At 40.5% G+C, this 18364-nt stretch overlaps 1 protein-coding gene across 2 annotated transcripts in view; it reads right to left on the bottom strand.

The window, feature by feature from the left end:
- Nucleotides 1-18364, bottom strand: part of LDB2 (LIM domain binding 2) — a 497768-nt gene that overhangs the window by 51353 nt on the left and 428051 nt on the right. The gene's annotated exons all lie outside the window — the stretch shown is intronic.

Below are 18364 nucleotides of genomic sequence, written 5' to 3'. Positions count from 1 at the left end.
CCTCAATTCATACACAGGAAATAGTAAAAAGGAGAAGAATTGAAGTGCCAGTGAAATGATAAAAGCTTTCATCCAGCAATACCCAATTTCTAAATTGTGTCTCTTTGTCTTGCCATGCATTTTAGTTCAGCGAGCAAAGAAAAGTGAATATGTTTACCAGTAGTAATTCAATAGAATCAGAATACTAGGGAAGTACGAGACCAGGTGACATAAATTTGTACAAAGGAAGCATCTCTTACTTGCTGTAGGAATACATTATATATACAGTCAGGTGCATAAATATTGGGACATTGACAGAATTTTCATATTTTGGCCTCTATTCACCACCACAGTGGCTTTGAAATGAAACAAACAAGATGTGCTTTAACTGAAGACTTACAGATTTAATTTGAGGGTAATTACATCCAAATCAGGTGAACGGTGTAGGAATTACAAAGGTTTCTATATGTGCCTCCCACTTTTTAAGGGGCCAAAAGTAATGGGACTATCAACTCAAAAGCTATTTCATGGATAGGTGTGGGCTATTCCCTTGTTATTTCATTATCAATTAAGCAGGTAAAAGGTCTGGAGTTGATTCTAGGTGTGACATTTGCATTTGGAATCAGTTGCTGTTGACTCTCAATATGAGAGCCAAAGAGCTGTCACTATCAGTGAAGCAAGCCATCATTAGGCTGAAAAATCAAAACAAACCCATCAGAGAGATAGCAAAAACATTAGGTGTGGCCAAATCAACTGTTTGGAACATTATTAAATAGAAAGAACGCACCGGAGAGCTCAGCAACACCAAAAGACCCGGAAGACCATGGAAAACAACTGTGGTGGATGACATAAGAATTATTTCCCTGGTGAAGAAAACCCCTTCACAACAGTTGGCCAAATCAAGAACACTCTCCGGGAGGTAGGTGTATATGTGTCAAAGTTAACAATCAAGAGAAGACTTCACAAGAGTGAATATAGAGGGTTCACCACAAGATGTAAACCATTGGTGAGCCACAAAAACAGGAAGACCAGATTAGAGTTTGCCAAACAACATCTAAAAAAGCCATTACAGTTCTGGAACAACATCCTATGGACGGATGAGACAAAGATCAACTTATACCAGAGTGATGGGAAGAGAAGAGAATGGAGAAGCAATGAACTGCTCATGATCCAAAACATACCACCTCATCAGTGAAGCATGGTGGTGGTAGTGTCATGGCGTGGGCATGTATGGCAACCAGTGGAACAGGTTCCCTTGTATTTATTGATGATGTGACTGCTGACAAAAGCAGCAGAATGAATTCTGAAGTGTTTCGGGCAATATTATATGCTCATATTCAGTCAAATGCTTCAGAACTCATTGGACGGCGCTTCACAGTGCAGATGGGCAATGACCCAAAGCATACTGCAAAAGCAACCAAAGAGTTTTTTAAGGCTAAAAAGTGGAATGTTATGCAATGGCCAAGTCAATCCCTTGACCTGAATCCCATTGAGCATGCATTTCACTTGATGAAGACAAAACTGAAGGGAAAATGCCCCAAGAACAAGCAGGAACTGAAGACATTTGCAGCAGAGGCCTGGCAGAACATCACCAGGGATGAAACTCAGCGTCTGGTGATGTCTATGCGTTCCAGACTTCAGACTGTAATAAGTATTAAAAAGTGAAAGTTAGATTTAGGATTGTTTAGTTTGTCCCATTACTTTTGGCCCCTTAAAAAGTGGGAGGCACATATAGAAACCATTGTAATTCCTACACCGTTCACCCGATTTGGATGTAGTTACCCTCAAATTAAATCTGAAAGTCTGCAGTTAAAGCACATATTGTTTGTTTCATTTCAAAGCCATTGTGGTGGTGACTAGAGGCCGAAATATGAAAATTCTGTCAATGTCCCAATATTTATGCACCTGACTGTATATATATATATATATATATATATACAGTCAGGTCCATAAATATTGGGACATTGACAGAATTTTCAGATTTTGGCCTCTAGTCACCACCACAATGGCTTTGAAATGAAACAAACAATATGTGCTTTAACTGCAGACTTTCAGATTTAATTTGAGGGTAATTACATCCAAATCGGGGTGAACGGTGTAGGAATTACAACGGTTTCTATATGTGCCTCCCACTTTTTAAGGGGCCAAAAGTAATGGGACAAACTAAACAATCCTAAATCTAACTTTCACTTTTTAATACTTTGTTGAAAATCCTTTGCAGGCAATTACAGCCTGAAGTCTGGAACGCATAGACATCACCAGATGCTGGGTTGCATCCCTGGTGATGCTCTGCCAGGCCTCTACTGCAAATATCTTCAGTTCCTGCTTCTTCTTGGGGCATTTTCCCTTCAGTTTTGTCTTCATCAAGTGAAATGCATGCTCAGTTGGATTCCGGGCAGGGGATTGACTTGGCCATTGCATAACATTCCACTTTTTAGCCTTAAAAAACTCTTTGGTTGCTTTTGCAGTATGCTTCGGGTCATTGTCCATCTGCACTGTGAAGCGCCGTCCAATGAGTTCTGAAGCATTTGACTGAATATGAGCATATAATATTGCCCGAAACACTTCCGAATTCATTCTGCTGCTTTTGTCAGCAGTCACATCATCAATAAATACAAGGGAACCAGTTCCATTGGCAGCCATACATGCCCATGCCATGACACTACCACCACCATGCTTCACTGATGAGGTGGTATGTTTTGGATTATGAGCAGTTCCTTTCCTTCTCCATACTCTTCTCTTCCCATCACTGTGGTACAAGTTGATCTTTGTCTCCTCTGTCCATAGGATGTTGTTCCAGAACTATAATGGCTTTTTTAGATGTTGTTTGGAAAACTCTAATCTGGTCTTCCTGTTTTTGTGGCTCACCAATGGTTTACATCTTGTGTTGAACCCTCTATATTCACTCTTGTGAAGTCTTCTCTTGATTGTTGACTTTGACACATATACACCTACCTCCTGGAGAGTGTTCTTGATTTGGCCTGCTGTTGTGAAGGGGTTTTTCTTCACCAGGAAAACAATTATTCTGTCATCCACCACAGTTATTTTCCGTGGTCTTCCGGGTCTTTTGGTGTTGCTGAGCTGTCTGGTGCGTTATTTCTTTTTAAAAATGTTCCAAACAGTTGATTTGGCCACACCTAATGTTTTTGCTATCTCTCTGATGGGTTTGTTTTGATTTTTCAGCCTAATGATGGCTTGCTTCACTGATAGTGACAGCTCTTTTGGATCTCATATTGAGAGTCGACAGCAACTGATTCCAAATGCAAATGTCACACCTAGAATCAACTCCAGACCTTTTACCTGCTTAATTGATAATGACATAATGAGGGAATAGCCCACACCTGTCCATGAAATAGCTTTTGAGTTGATAGTCCCATTACTTTTGGCCCCTTAAAAAGTGGGAGGCACATATAGAAACCGTTGTAATTCCTACACCGTTCACCTGATTTGGATGTAATTACCATCAAATTAAATCTGAAAGTCTGCAGTTAAAGCACGTCTTGTTTGTTTCATTTCCAAGCCATTGCGGTGGTGAATAGAGGCCAAAATCAGAAAATTCTGTCAATGTCCCAATATTTATAGACCTGACTGTATATATATATATATATATATAAATATATATGTGTATATATATAAAAATATCCAGCTCAATGTGGAATATAGACCAGCACACTAAAGTACAAATAGTTAATTTAATATCCATGATATAGCAGGGGAAACAAGCCATCCAACAATAATACCCATTAGCAGATACGAGAGGAGGTGCCAAGCGCTCACAGTAGGATTGCTAGATGTTCTAGTAAATGAGGAGGTAGCAAGTCTTCTAGAAGGAAATCCCCTTCCTTCTAAGATATATATGGGTAAAGGTGAAATAAGCCAAGACTTAAATCAGCAAATGAAGACTGCGCCTGTGTGTAAATGTGTAACTAAGCCTCTATATATACATATGTAAATATCAAGCTGACACAAAAGAGATGTATTTAACTAATAGAGTCACAGTGCTTTTAGGAGTAAAGTGGTGAGTAATGTTGCAGTACAAATGGTTCTAATAGGTAAAAACAAATAATGTTGAAACGTAAAAAAGGAATGGGGGGAGAGAGGGGGGGAGGAAACAGGTATGGATGTGGGTATGTAGAGGATGATGAAGTGGGATGGAGAGTAATAGCCTGGGGGGTAGGTGTCCCTTAACCCCCCAAATGTGGCAGTGTATAGACAGTCTTCTGTTATAAGTCCCAGTGAGGATATTAATGAAAGCTACTATTCTTTTAAATGATTGTTTACTGGTGACAATGGATGTCACTAGTTTGTATACAAATATAGGACACACAGAAGGGATGCAGGCTGTATGAGAGATTCTTTCCACCAGTCCACTTAATGATGGTCTACCTTTAGCGTTTCTTCTATTACTAATGGAGGTGATTTTACATAAAAGTTATTTTCTGTTTAATAACGACTTTTACACCCAGTTAAAGGGACTGCTAAGGGGTCAAATATGGCCCAGGCATATGTGAACCTTTATATGTATCATTTTGAGAACAAACATATTATGGGTAATTCCAGACACTTCCAATTTAATGGATTTTACGTTCGGTTTATAGACTACCTTGTCTTGTTGTGGACTGGCGGTGAGATGTTGCCTAAAGAGTTTGTAGATAGTTTGAATGTATTGCCAGGTTCTATTCGTTTTTCTTATGTGTACAGTTCAGAAGTGGTTGATTATCTTGATGTGCGCATTAGAATAGACAAAGATCATTTTTCTACTGAACTCTACACAAAACCTATGGACAAAAACACTCTTCTGCTGCCAACTAGGTTCCATCCCCAACCTCTCAAGAGAGGCCTTCCCTTCTCACAACTAATTTGAGTGGCTAGAATTACTTCGGACCACAAGAGATTGTCAAAAGCATTAGATTCTATGGGACAAAATTTCCTTAATAGAGGATATGATCACAAAGAAGTGAACAATGCCATACAAAGATGCAAAAAGTTGAATAAAGGAAATTTACTTATGCCTAAACAATGCAATATTAATGGAAATGAACGGCTGTTTTTTTCGAGCACTTATTCAATTGCATCTAGGGGCATCATCAAGCCATCCTCAGACACTGGCACATAATTCAAACTAACCCGATACTTCAGGAATATTGTCAAAACACACTGCTTTTTTGTTAAAAAAGGAACTCTAATTTAAAGGACCAAATACTGTTTTCTGATATAAGCTCTGGTACTTCTTCTACCTCAATGAGTTGGCTTAAATCCACTAAAGAAGCCTTTAAATGTACTGGTTGTACAAATTGTCAGTACATGAAGACAGGTCCTCTGTTCACACACCATATGAAGGATACTGTATTCCATCTGAAACATCAGATGAATTGTAAAACTAAATTTATAATTTACATTATAATTTGTCCTTGCAACAAATACTATGTTAGCAAGACAATTAGAACAGTAAAGGAAAGAATCTCCATGCATAGATCCATTAAAAAAGCGAGTGTGAAACTTGAATCTATAAACCACCAGTGGCTAAGCATTTTGTTACAAGTGGTCACACAATCAAAGATTGTGTCTTCATGCCAATAGACCATTTGCCACCATTAAGGAGGGGAGGTGGCACAGAAGGAGTGTAAATGGATTCATCTTCTAGGTACCAGGAGTCTTCATGGCCTGAATGAGGAATTTTCCTTTTCCCCCTTTGTGGGATAAATAGTAGAGTTGTTGGACTTTACAAACTAGCCTGCAGACATTTGACTGTGTCGTTGCAACATTTATTAGAAGTTAACATATTTTCATAGTGAAGGTTCTATTTCTAGTAGAACATGTGGGTTCACAGCTGTTATAGGTCAATAGGTATTATTGTTGGATGGCTTGTTTCCCCTGCTATATCATGGATATTAAATGAACTATTTATACTTTAGTGTGCTGGTCTATATTCCACATTGAGCTGGATATTTTTCTATTTTATTTACCTGAACCTGGCACCTTCATTTTTCACTTTACTAACTGAAAGTGTGTGCAGATTATTTTGTCCTGTGTGTGTGTATATATATATATATATATATATATATATATATATATATCTTCTACATACAATTTAAAGATATGCAAATGATAACTAATACACAAGTAAAACACTAAAGTACATATGTCATCAATCTGCATGTTTGAATAATGGGTCTGATTCAGAGTTGGGAATAGAGAGAGAGATAGCACTTAACTGTGTACCTGGACAAACCATGTTGCAATGCAAGGGGTGTAAATACATAATTTTTTTTTGCATGTAGGGTAAATACTGGCTGCTTTTACATGTAGCTCACAAATACTGCACAGCTTTATTATTACTCTACAATTTAGATATCAGTTTGGACACCTCCCTCCCAAATCTAATTCTCTCTGCACATTGAAATCTGCCCCACCTGCAGTGCAACATGGTTTCACCAAGATGATCAGTTGAGAGAGATATCTCTCTCTATTCCCAACTCTGAATCAGGCCCACAGTGTGTTGTGTATAAAGACAATTTAATTTTATTTGAACACAAAAAATTATTGAAATTAATCTTATTGTTTATAGAAATATAATTGTTATATATACATATATATATATATATATATATATATATATATATATATATATATACACTACCGTTCAAAAGTTTGGGGTCACTTAGAAATGTCCTAATTTTTTAAAGAAAAGCACTGTTTTTTTCAATTAAGATAACATTACATTAATCAGACATACACTCTATACATTGTTAATGTGGTAAATGACTATACTAGCTGCAAACGTCTGGTTTTAAAGGAATATCTACATATGTGTATAGAGGCCCATTTCCAGCAACCATCACTCCACTGTTCTAATGGTACATTGTGTTTGCTAAGCGAGTTAGAAGACTAATGGATGATTAGAAAACCCTTATGCAGTTATGTTAGCACAGCTGAAAATGGGTTTGCACGTTAGAGAAGCTATAAAACTGGCCTTCTTTTAAGCTAGTTGAGTATCTGGAGCATCACATTTGTGAGTTCGATTATACTCTCCAAATGGCCAGAAAAAGAGGACTTTCATGTGAAACTCGACAGTCTATTCTTGTTCTTAGAAATGAAGGCAATTCCATGTGAAAAATTGCCAAGAAACTAAACATTTCTTACAACGGTGTGTACTACTCCCTTCAGAGAACAGCACAAACAGGCTCTAACCAGAGTAGAAAGAGAAGTGAGAGGCCCAGGGGTACAACTGTGCAAGAAGACAAGTACATTAGAGTCTTTAGTTTGAGAAATAGATGCCTCACACGTCCTCAACTGGCATATTCATTAAATGGTACCTGTAAAAGCGTCAACGTCTACAGTGAAGAGGCAACTCTGGGATGCTGGCCTTCTAGGCAGATTAGCAAAGAAAAAGCAATATCTGAGACTGGCCAATAAAAGGAAAAGATTAATATGGGCAAAAGAACACAGACATTGGACAGGGGAAGATTGGAAAAAAGTGTTATGGACAGACAAATCGAAGTTTGAGGTGTTTGGATCACACAGAAGAACATTTGTGAGACGCAGAACAAGTGAAAAGATGCTGGAAGAGTGCCTGACGCCATCTGTGAAGCATGGTGGAGGTGATGTGATGGTCTGGGGCTGCTTTGGTGTTGGTAAAGTGGGAGATCTGTACAATGTAAAAGGGAGTTTGAATAAGGAAGGCTGTCACTTCATTTTGCAACACCATGCCATACCTTGTGGATAGCGCTTGATTGTAGCCAATTTCCTCCTCCAACAGGACAATGACCCAAAGCACACCTCCAAATTATGCAAGAACTATCTAGGGAAGAAGCAGGCAGCTGGTATTCTGTCTGTAATGGAGTGGCCAGCGCAGTCACCATTGAGCTGTTGTGGGAGCAGCTTGACCGTATGGTACGCAAGAAGTGCCCATCAAACCAATCCAAGTTGTGGGAGTTGCTTCAGGAAGCGTGGGGTGACATGCACAGGATATATCATGTGCATTAGGTGTTTAAAACAATATAAATTATAGGTTCATCTACTGTTGCCTTGATTTGAACAAGGTATTTAGCAATGATTTGTGCTTATTTTCAATGTATGTGTTGTTTTGTTTACTGTAGTCATGGTGATGGTGACACGCGAGAGGGCGCCGTATGCACGCTGACCAGCATCATGACATCATCGCAATGCGCCAACCGGGCGGGTGAGTGGTCCCAGCCCCGGAACTTGGCCTCACTCGTGGTGCAATAGCTGTATAAAGGTATGTACACTTACTTACTGTGTTATCTTGATAAAAGTTCTGCCAAGAACTGAAACGTTGACTATATCAGCTGAGAGTTGTGTTCTTATTTATGCCTGGAGTGCCGCACCTTGCTACATGGTATCATTTCTTTATGTGAAGGCACCGGCAGCAGATATTTATAGTGTGTCATTGGGAGTGCCAGGCACATCGGTATTATATATATATATATATATATATATATATATATACATACACACATATATATATATATATTTATATATATATATATATACACATATTTATATAGAGTCCCCAAGGGTGGCACTCCCAGATATACAAGTAACGTTGTAGGTGCCCTCCAAAAGGAACCAAGATATGGCCCCAAGTATACAGTCCTCTGTGGCAGCATTCTAACTCAATCAATATTACACAGGAGTTGTGAATAGTGTCATATTGATTGAGTTATAGAGAGCCGTCTCAGAGGACTGTATATATTTGGCAAAAAATACAGGGAGAATGTGTCTGTGCATGCACCACCTCTGGCTACCACAAACCCCCCCACCACCGCCCCTCTTTGCGTGACCCCCTCGCAGCCCTCACCTCCCCCATCCGCTCAGCTTACACTTACCTCGGTGAACGGTGCTCTGGTGAGGTCCTTTCTCTGGGGCTCTGGTCAGCTGGTCTCCCGGGTCCTGCACTGAGACCGCGGTCTATGCCCCAATTACACCACCTCCAGGTGGCGTTATTATCACAGGGCTTCCCCCGATATTTTTTCACAATATATTTTTAGTAATTCTGGGCAGATCACATTTCCCATTCCAAGTATGGGAAATGCGATCTGCTTACTAAAGATATGTGTATTGAAGGGATTGGAGTCACTTTTCACGAAAACTACTCTAATTGGTCTTTAATCAATTTATGTGATGCTAAAATAATGTGAAATGGGTGTGAAATCACCCGTTTTCACATTATTTAGGTAAAATAGTGCTAATAAATATGTCCCTTAAAGAGAACAAAGTAAGTGATCACTTGATCTTTACCACTGGATTGGACAATATGGCAGCTGTCACTCAAAAAACTTTACGGAAATGTCTGATTGTTTCCTCTGATAAAACACTAGCTTTTACAAATATGGGAGTAACTACGATTGCCTATAGAACCTGCAGCAGTTATTAATGAAACCGTCATTATACCCGGAAAACCAAGACAAACTGATTCATATAATGACGCAGAGACCTGGATGCCACCATTGTGGTGGATGTGTCACTTACCGTTTAATGGAGGCAGGTTTGACTTTGCCACATCCACATACTGGCAGAAATATAAAGATCCAATATAACTTATACTGTACTCTGGAGTTTGTAATATGTATCTTGATTTGTCCATGCAGATTATACTATGTTGACCTAACAACAAGGAAGTTTAGAGAAGGCATGGCCAATCTTTGTGTCTCCATTTGTTTGGCCCTACAATCTGGAGTGACGGATAAGCCAGTTGCTAGACATTTTTTTAGAACTAGGCATCAGGTTGCCAGTCTCAAATGCAAAATTATTGACTGGGTACCACCTCTGGTACCGGGAGGCGAACCAGTCCAGCTTCTTCGTAAATGTGAGAGCAGGTAGAGTTTTAAGTTTGGCATTTTAGCACCTAGAGGCCTAAATGAGTATAAGCCACTGAGCAAGTTCTTGTGAGAAGACATCCTTACTAGCATGTCTTGATAGTTTAATTACCTCTGTGATCATATACTAACTTGGTCAATTATATTAATAATATCTGACAGTTGAAATAGTCTAATGTTTGCATCTATATGGGGATAATCTATAATAATATGGTGATGGTAAGTGTTCATGAGTATTATGTCTATCAGTTTGTAGTTCTGTCCATTAATATTGACGCTGTTGTGTATAACGTTGCTCAACTTTAATATTGAATTATTAAGTATTTTATTTAATTATATTTAGCTATTAAATATTTGCCCCTCCAACAAGCATTAACTAGTGGACCATGGCTATAACCTAACAGCAACATTGACTGGCGGGTTTGCTTCCCACTCTGACACGCATGACACTTTCGATCTGCAGCTTAATGCTGGTGACTGGAAGGTGCTCTGCAGTGTGTGAGGGGGTCATGGGAGACCCCCTCACACATTGCAGGGGGGGATTAGCTTAAAGCAGGGTGTATTCACCATTCACCTTACTTTGTGTAAGGTGAATGGTGAATACACCCTGCTTTAAGCTTATCCCCCATTTTGATGCACAAGGCACCTCCGGTCTGTGGCTTAAGGCTAGCAACCGGAATGTGTTTAGTGTTACAGGTGAGTGCCAGATGAGTAGCCAGTAGTCCAAAGCTGATATGAGGAGGTGATGTGCTATATTTTATTGATTCAGGTTGGTCCAGATATTTGCATGCATCATTGTGGTACACATTATAATAACTATTTGTAATTCTGTATGTATTATTGTTTTGAAGTGACAGGATATGATGTCACTTTCTGTTTTGCATTGTAACTTCCTGCATTGCTTTGACGTGACAGGATATGAGGTCACTTTCTGTACTGCAATGTAACTTCCTGTATTGCTTTGAAGTGACAGGATATGAGGTCATTTCCTGTACACATTGTTTGACATGTGCTTTTGGTGGTATAAATGGAGGGGCCTGTGAGATGCCATTGTGTTCCTGGTCTGACTGTTGCATAAGCGGTAATGTTGCTCTGGTTGTCTGTCTTGAGAAAGGTTCTGGTGAATCGAAATGTCGAAAATCTTTGGTTTGGCTATGGTATGCATAATTTTGAAGATAAAATCACTTTGAATACATAATCTATGGTAAGTGACCTCCCTTCCAACATACTGGATAAAAGATTTGTATATTTGAGCTACCACGTGACAGCTTTTGTGGGATGGATATATGTGTATATATATATATATATAGTACATATATACACACAAACACTCAGGGCTTTATGGAGACTGTTGAAGCATTCACATCAGTACCTGTGCCAGCCAGCTAGCCCACCGCCCACCAGTATTATTTGGACTGTGGTGGGTCCAAGTCAGAATACCTGGAGGAAACAAATTATTATACTGGGAGAACATACAAACTCTACATAAAGAGTGCCTTGGTCAAAATCAGACCCATGGCCCTAGAGTAGTGAGGCAGCAATGTTAAGCACTGTGCCATAATGCCACCCAATCACCCATACATGTATTTTAGCCAATATTTCAATAAAAGTATTTAATTAATTATGATTCTTGAGATTTTGAGCAATTACAACAAATAAATTGCTTAATTACTTAATTATTCTATATTCCCACAGACACCGGGGGGTTTATTTACTAAGTGTCAGGTTGTAAAACTCAACACTTCTATTAGTGTTTATTTCCGATATTTAAACAGCAGCGCTTTTACTAGCAAAAATGGCCAGAGAAAGCATTCCCCTTTTAAATATCGGGCATAAACACAAATAGAGGTGTCGGTGTTACAACCTGATGATTAGTAAATAAACCCCCCATGTATCAATAGTTTTCCTGTAACAGGTAATCACAATTATCAAACTTGGACAATCACATTTCTGAACAATCAACAATCCCTGCATTATTACTGGTCACATTTGCTTTGATAGTTGATGTTATTGAATATGAAGCGGTCATAAAAAAATCAATGCTCAAAAAGGGCATAATAAAACAATTCTTTCTGTGACCTACAACAACAAACTATGCCCCCCCTCTCTCTCTCTCTCTCTCTCACTCTATAAGACAAATAGGGGTATTCAATAAGGGAGCGATAACATCGTTCTTGCGTTAATATTACACCTATGACGTCATTATCGCAGGTTTTAGTTTTACACCGTATTCAATTTCAAAGACTTTTCGCAGGTTCGAAAAGTCTTTGATAAAAAACGGGGATAACTTTTCACCATTGAATAGGTGTCGAAAAAAAGTGCAGAATTGGGGTTTAGGGGTGCAGGTGCTTTGGGAATGACATTTAAAAAAGAACTGTGTCAAAAAAAGTTTTTTTAAAAAATAGGGACACCCCAAAAAATTAATTTAAAAATTGGGGTGAAAAAAAAAATGGGAAAAAATTGTTTAACAATAGGGAAATAGGTTCAGGGCTATTCTGCAAGTATGCGGCAGGTTTTTTCTAGAATAGAAAATAGCGGCAGGTGCACAATTGCAGAATTTTTAAAAACTTACTTTAGGGACTTAAAAATATGCTAGTACCCATTTTCATGTACCCCAAATTTGATGGGACCACTTAAAAAAACGAAAAAAATAACCTAAGTGCTCTTCTGCAACACTTCTTCAATGTCGGGAAAAAACACCTGCTGCGGCTATTTAAATCCCCGACTTTCATTTAAAGGCTAAAACGGGGGTACCCATAGTGATCCCCCATGTTTTTACAACTTTAGGGGGGTCCTACAATTTTTTTAAGGATAAATTCGTAACTTTACGCAAATCCAACTTCGCAGGCTCCCGTTTTCGTTAATTTCATATTGAATACGGGGATAAGCAGGCGCACGCCCGATACTTTAACGCAGGTAAAAGCTCCGATATGAAACGTAAACTTCGACAGCGAAGTTTACGTTTCATATTGAATACCCCTCAAAATAAGGTACAGTAATTCCCTGAAAACAACCACTTTTAGGGTGAAAACAACCACTTTTAGGGTGACGGTGGATTAGGAACTCCTTCCCTTAGGGCTTATATTACCCTGTACTTATCCCTGGGAAAATATACTATTGCAATTTTCTGATGTTTTCATTGAGGTGGATATTGCTGGAAATATTCGATCGCACGAGTGAAAAACTCCAGGCGGACATCCAACATTCAATAAGGAACATATTTATTCAGTACATTTATGATTGTTCACAAGTACACTTTACGATAATTTGATTGGCGATTCTTGGTGATGCTACCGTGTACAATTGTGTTAAGCTGCATGAGTGTGCAGATATACAGTAGGTGTTTCATTTATCTATTTTCTTCTATAAAAATAGTCTGCATTATCTGCGAGGGTGTCAGACAACTTGAAGATACAAACAAATTATTATCGACGATCCCTATAATTAATTAACTACAGTCACAGAGCTCACCTATCTATGGCGTCTATTCATTTTCTTAATTATCAGAGTCTGAGGAGTTCGCAATAATTAACATTCTTACTCGCAGCGAACGCTGGAGCAATTCATCATTGGTCCGGCGTGGAGACAGCTGATCCAAAAATCAGCTGTCTCCCCGAACAGTTTTACTGCTCTGGCATCCCTCGGAAGGAGCTGGACAGGACTGGAGTCATCCGAAAGAATCCCTCTTCGCAGCCCAGGAATAGAGAAGGAGCGGGTTGCGGGAGATGGCGAATGCTCCCGCACTCAAGCTCCGAAAATATGATGAATTTAGGTCCCCATACTAGTGTATGGGGACAGCGGGCCATTTCGAGTGAGAAAGGTGTGACTGTGCTCCACTTTACTCCAATATAAAGTCTTAGCTCCAAAGCCGAACACACCTGAATTTAGGGGTTACGAGTAGAACTGAGTCAAGGTTCGGATTCACTTTTGTGTCCCGGTTCGAACCGAGTCCCGATGCGGATCTTGGATTTAAAAACTGAACTCTGGTTTTGGATTCGGACATTTTAGCTGTTTTTATTGAGTTTGGTCGATTTTTAATAGATTCTTTTAACAAATTTTATCCAAAACCAAAACACGAAGATGAATCCAAAACCAAAAACACAAGGTCCGTCCACATCTCTAATCTATACTAATTGGCTGGTATTTGGCCCAATTGGTTAATCCGTGTTATAGTAGCTGTTCCTGAAGAAGTTTTGTCAGAGACATAAAGGGTAGCTTTTACTGACAAAGTATAGGAGGCTATTTTATAGACAGAACCAATAGTCATAGAAAAACAGTCCATGCATTAATTTGTAACCAATATTTATGCGAATGTGGACAATTAGCTCACCTAATAAACGGCTAATGTCTCAGAAATATCAGTTCAGTCCTCTATAATATACCGTATGGAGTAAAATACAAACCTTTCGAATGGTGTTGTTAAAAACTTAAGTCTTCCTGAAACAACTGGTCCCCTTTCTAGGATATAGAAAGTGTAGTTAGGGTCGGTGCCTGAATTTTTATTTTTTTTAAAATGTTCTTTTTATTGAAACACCATATACAATATATAGATAAACAATATATATAAAAATAAAACAGTATTTGTTACATATCAAATCAGTAACTGGAGACAAAGTAAAAAAAAATGATCTTAAATCATTACAATAATAACACAGATTCATAACAATAAATTGAATATATATAATCAAATCAATCACCTTAAAACAATGCTGCCAATAAGACCCTCACCACAATCTTGTCAAAAAATGAAAGGCGAGAGTTATGGGACGAGACTGAGAACCCAGCGTATCCCCCCAAAAATAAAATAACAAATGGACATGAGTATTTCCCTTTATTTTGATATTGATATAGTCAAAAATACGTTAATATTCTCCACTATAATTTGGCTTTAGGATTCCAAAATGATTGGAGGATCATTTGATAGTTCACGAAGTATATACCAGTCTGTATTTTTAAATGATGTATAGATATGTTTCCTAATACCAATAGACAAGGTTGAGATATAACTTTCCCAAGTACCAAAACATTTTGAGACCCTTTCTCCAATGTGGTTTCTATCCATTCCATATTAAACTAGGGGTGAGCGGGTTCGGATTTCTGAAATCCGAACCCCCCCGAGCCCCCCCGATCCGAGTCCGATCCGAATCAGGCTCGACTTTTCCCGCCTGACTCGGATCTGAAATCGAGGCAAAACGTCATCATCCCGCCTTCCGAGTCTCGCGGGTTTTGGATCCTATATAAGGTACCCACGTCGGCGCCATTTTCTCACTCGGCTGTGGACAGTGAAGAGGGAGGGTGGGAGTTAGGGCTGTGTAGTGTACTGTAGTGTAGTGCTGCTGTTGTCCACTACTTCAAAGTCCATAGGGGCTGGCTGTGTTGTGCTGTGCTGCTGTTGTTAATAGGGGCTGTGTCCACTACTTCAAAGTCCATAGGGGCTGGCTGGACTGTGTTGTGCAGTCAGTTCTCCATAGGGGCTGTGTCCACTCCAAAGTCCTGTGCAGTGTCCCAGTCCTAAAGAGGTGCTGTAGTGTTGTCCAGGGGGTGCTCTGTCCATCAGGGGTGCTCCCCCCAAGTGCTAAAAAAATAATATATTTTCTGTGTTTGTGAATTGTGTGCGCAGTAGCCGCACGTGCATCAACAAAGTAGTGCCAAGCGTGCGCCTGTGTCATAAGTAAAGGGCCGGCTGGCTTGACCGTTAAGGGTGCTGTAACCCCCGAAAGTACACTCCAGTCCAAACCAAAAAAAAAATTATTTTCTGTGTTTGTGAATTGTGTGCGCAGTAGCCGCACGTGCATCAACAAAGTAGTGCCAAGCGTGCGCCTGTGTCATAAGTAAAGGGCCGGCTGGCTTGACCGTTAAGGGTGCTGTAACCCCCGAAAGTACACTCCAGTCCAAACCAAAAAAAAAATTATTTTCTGTGTTTGTGAATTGTGTGCGCAGTAGCCGCACGTGCATCAACAAAGTAGTGCCAAGCGTGCGCCTGTGTCATAAGTAAAGGGCCGGCTGGCTTGACCGTTAAGGGTGCTGTAACCCCCGAAAGTACACTCCAGTCCAAACCAAAAAAAAAATTATTTTCTGTGTTTGTGAATTGTGTGCGCAGTAGCCGCACGTGCATCAACAAAGTAGTGCCAAGCGTGCGCCTGTGTCATAAGTAAAGGGCCGGCTGGCTTGACCGTTAAGGGTGCTGTAACCCCCGAAAGTACACTCCAGTCCAAACCAAAATAAAAATTATTTTCTGTGTTTGTGAATTGTGTGCGCAGTAGCCGCACGTGCATCAACAAAGTAGTGCCAAGAGTGCGCCTGTGTCATAAGTAAAGGGCCGGCTGGCTTGACCGTTAAGGGTGCTGTAACCCCCGAAAGTACACTCCAGTCCAAACCAAAAAAAAAATTATTTTCTGTGTTTGTGAATTGTGTGCGCAGTAGCCGCACGTGCATCAACAAAGTAGTGCCAAGCGTGCGCCTGTGTCATAAGTAAAGGGCCGGCTGGCTTGACCGTTAAGGGTGCTGTAACCCCCGAAAGTACACTCCAGTCCAAACCAAAAAAAAAATTATTTTCTGTGTTTGTGAATTGTGTGCGCAGTAGCCGCACGTGCATCAACAAAGTAGTGCCAAGCGTGCGCCTGTGTCATAAGTAAAGGGCCGGCTGGCTTGACCGTTAAGGGTGCTGTAACCCCCGAAAGTACACTCCAGTCCAAACCAAAAAAAAAATTATTTTCTGTGTTTGTGAATTGTGTGCGCAGTAGCCGCACGTGCATCAACAAAGTAGTGCCAAGCGTGCGCCTGTGTCATAAGTAAAGGGCCGGCTGGCTTGACCATTAAGGGTGCTGTAACCCCCGAAAATACACTCCAGTCCAAACCAAAAAAAAAATTATTTTCTGTGTTTGTGAATTGTGTGCGCAGTAGCCGCACGTGCATCAACAAAGTAGTGCCAAGCGTGCGCCTGTGTCATAAGTAAAGGGCCGGCTGGCTTGACCGTTAAGGGTGCTGTAACCCCCGAAAGTACACTCCAGTCCAAACCAAAAAAAAAATTATTTTCTGTGTTTGTGAATTGTGTGCGCAGTAGCCGCACGTGCATCAACAAAGTAGTGCCAAGCGTGCGCCTGTGTCATAAGTAAAGGGCCGGCTGGCTTGACCGTTAAGGGTGCTGTAACCCCCAAAAGTACACTCCAGTCCAAACCAAAATAAAAATTATTTTCTGTGTTTGTGAATTGCGTGCGCAGTAGCCGCACGTGCATCAACAAAGTAGTGCCAGGCGTGCGCCTGTGTCATAAGTAAAGGGCCGGCTGGCTTGACCGTTAAGGGTGCTGTAACCCCCGAAAGTACACTCCAGTCCAAACCAAAAAAAAAATTATTTTCTGTGTTTGTGAATTGTGTGCGCAGTAGCCGCACGTGCATCAACAAAGTAGTGCCAAGCGTGCGCCTGTGTCATAAGTAAAGGGCCGGCTGGCTTGACCGTTAAGGGTGCTGTAACCCCCGAAAGTACACTCCAGTCCAAACCAAAAAAAAAATTATTTTCTGTGTTTGTGAATTGTGTGCGCAGTAGCCGCACGTGCATCAACAAAGTAGTGCCAAGCGTGCGCCTGTGTCATAAGTAAAGGGCCGGCTGGCTTGACCGTTAAGGGTGCTGTAACCCCCGAAAGTACACTCCAGTCCAAACCAAAAAAAAAATTATTTTCTGTGTTTGTGAATTGTGTGCGCAGTAGCCGCACGTGCATCAACAAAGTAGTGCCAAGCGTGCGCCTGTGTCATAAGTAAAGGGCCGGCTGGCTTGACCGTTAAGGGTGCTGTAACCCCCGAAAGTACACTCCAGTCCAAACCAAAAAAAAAATTATTTTCTGTGTTTGTGAATTGTGTGCGCAGTAGCCGCACGTGCATCAACAAAGTAGTGCCAAGCGTGCGCCTGTGTCATAAGTAAAGGGCCGGCTGGCTTGACCGTTAAGGGTGCTGTAACCCCCGAAAGTACACTCCAGTCCAAACCAAAAAAAAAATTATTTTCTGTGTTTGTGAATTGTGTGCGCAGTAGCCGCACGTGCATCAACAAAGTAGTGCCAAGCGTGCGCCTGTGTCATAAGTAAAGGGCCGGCTGGCTTGACCGTTAAGGGTGCTGTAACCCCCGAAAGTACACTCCAGTCCAAACCAAAAAAAAAATTATTTTCTGTGTTTGTGAATTGTGTGCGCAGTAGCCGCACGTGCATCAACAAAGTAGTGCCAAGCGTGCGCCTGTGTCATAAGTAAAGGGCCGGCTGGCTTGACCGTTAAGGGTGCTGTAACCCCCGAAAGTACACTCCAGTCCAAACCAAAAAAAAAATTATTTTCTGTGTTTGTGAATTGTGTGCACTGTGGCTGCACGTGCATCAACAAAGGAGCAGCGCCAAGCGTGCGCCTGTGTCCCATAAGTAAAGAGCCGGCTGGCTCATTTCTTAAAGGGTGGTGTAACCCACAAAGTGCACTACTCTCCAGCAAAAATAAAATAATATTTTCTGTGTTTGTGTGCGCTTTAGCCGCACGTATATATATCAATATAACATAAATGGAGGACCAAACTT

Source organism: Taudactylus pleione, unplaced genomic scaffold (assembly GCF_031769625.1).
Source record: "Taudactylus pleione unplaced genomic scaffold, aTauple2 ptg000520l, whole genome shotgun sequence".
NCBI lineage: Eukaryota > Metazoa > Chordata > Amphibia > Anura > Myobatrachidae > Taudactylus > Taudactylus pleione.
This window is presented reverse-complemented; position numbering and strand designations above follow the sequence as displayed.